Source organism: Gadus macrocephalus, chromosome 8 (genome assembly GCF_031168955.1).
Source record: "Gadus macrocephalus chromosome 8, ASM3116895v1".
NCBI lineage: Eukaryota > Metazoa > Chordata > Actinopteri > Gadiformes > Gadidae > Gadus > Gadus macrocephalus.
In genome coordinates this window covers 8846766-8849265 of record NC_082389.1, presented here as the reverse complement: position 1 = coordinate 8849265, position 2500 = coordinate 8846766, and positions in this window count along the sequence as shown.

Here is a 2500-nt window from a genome sequence, read left to right as displayed (position 1 = left end):
CCACCCACCCACTTAACAGCATATCCAACGGTGCAGTCAGGCCTGCTCTGCTGCATCAGTGCCATGTTCCACATCTGTTGAATTTAAGATTGGCTAGTGTACACTTGCTCATGGCTAGAGCGCCGATGGCAACTTCAAGCAGATGCTTGTTCATGTCTCCAGTCATATTTAAATAGGTGGTAATCCATCCATATCAAAGCAATCTATAAAACCATGTTTATGACATGGTTCAGTATGTTTGTATATGTCTCTAGCGACATGTCAATGCATGTGGATCTTTGTGTGTGTGTGTGCACGCACGTGTGTGGGTGTGTGTGTGTGTTTGTGTGTGTGTGTGTGTGTGTGTGCATGCGTGCGTGCGTGCATGTGCGTATGTGTGCCTGAGTGTGTTCATGTGTATGTGAGCGTGTGTGTGCCTATAGGAATATGTTGAAATGTCTCCATGCCCGAGTGCCTGTGTTCGTACGTGGGTTTGTCATGCCTGATTTCAAAAGCAGCAGGTTGGCTACACCCTGCCATAGACTATTTACATGAGAGATGACACCTTGGCTGCCACTAGTTGAGCCCCCTCCCAAGCTATGGAATGAGACACGAGTCTTTGAACACCAAGTGCTGTCAGATATGGAGGGTTAGTCTCAGCTGGGCCGATTCACATCACTGACGCAAAGGGGACGACTGCACTTGTGATGGGGAAGCTAGTTAAAGATGCGTGGGTTGGACGGACGGAACGATGGGTGTATGGATGGATGGACAGACGGATGGATTGACAGACTGATTGATGGATAACACAACACGGTATAGACTGCTAGTATCTTTTTCAATTATACTAGCAGACTAATGGATGGACGATGAATAACACAACACGGTACAGACTAGTAGTATCTTTTAAGATGTACTAGCCGACTGATGTATGCACTCTGTATGGCACAAAAGTGTATAGGCAAGGCAACTTTATTTATATAAAGAACTTTTTTATAAGGAACTTGGTACTTTCTCTGGGACTCCAACCCGGATTCTAGTAACTCTAACCACGAACCCATGGCCTTATTCTGGGACTCCAACCCAGACAGACGTCGGGACTCTAACCCAGACAGAACTCAGGTCTTTCTCTGGGACTCCAACCCAACCTAAGGAACATGGTCCTTTCTCTGGGACTCAAACCCAGATTCTAGGACTCTAACCCAGACAGAAATTGGGTCTCAAACCCTTATCATTTCTCTCTGGTATCAGATCATGTATCTTTCTGGTAAAAATAGAAAATAAAGGGAAAGTTAAAAAGGCATTTTAGTAAGTAAAATAGAAAGTGCAATGTATTTAAGATCAGATCAAAAGTCTCTCTGGAACCCACGTCGGGACTCCAACCTGACCTTAAGGAACTTGGTCCTTTCTCTGGGACTCCAACCCAGATTCTAGGACTCTAACCCAGACAGAACTTGGGTCTCAAACCCTTATCCTTTCTCTCTGGTATCAGATCATGTATCTTTCTGGTAAAAATAGAAAATAAAGGGAAAGTTAAAAAGGCATTTTAGTAAAATAAAGGCAAAGTTAATGGATGGATGATGAATAACACAACAAGCTATAGACTGCTAGTATCATTTAAAAAGAAGCTGGACAGGCCGACTGACACACATGCATATTTAAATACCTCCAGTCTGTCAGTTTGGCTTGACGGTGAGGGAGATGGATGGATAACAATAGGCGATGGAGAAGGAGAATAATTTACAAAGAGAGTGAGAGCGAGCCCGGGGACAGGCAGGCAGCAGTGATGTGCCCGGCAGTGGATGCTCATTTCGGCGGCATATCGATGTCATCACACCCTGCCTGCCTCCCACCATAACGCAGTGCCACACGCCACTTGCTTTCCTTTAACCATCGGAAACAGATGCACGGCCACAGCTTGAGGTGTAAATCAGCAGGAAATGGGGTTTCACTGCTCCTCTGCCGTTCACACAACACCTCCAATGCAGAGTCACATTAGCACCTAATGAGGATATGATTAATAGACTGTGTGAAAAGAGGCCTCCTACAGTCCTGAGGGGGGGGGGGGGGGGACAGAAAATGATGTAATTTAAGGGGAGCTAATCTGGCTGTATGGGTCCGTAATTCCCAGCTGAGACACCTTTGGAGGCTCAGAAGTTGAAGTTGTACACCTTTATTACTTGTTCATTAGGCCCCGGGCCACGCAGGCGAAGACTGATCATCTCATTGGGACAACCGCTGCCCGAAAGGGCCCTATACAGCACTCTGTCCCGTTCCATGGGCCAGTGGCCCCTGGCCAGGGACAGACACTCTCCAGAGAGTGTCTTAGTCGTGTGTGCCTCCGCGATATCCTCATGGACTGTATAGCCATGCCCTGCTGAAGAATATCTTCCATTCTTCAGACCCCGCGATGTCTCTCCCGAGCATGATCACAGCTGTAGAAATCAAGACAAGAAATGCGCATTTCGGGGAACCCGAAGCAAGTCAGCTGCAGGGGGAATAGAGAGGGAGAGAGTGAGAG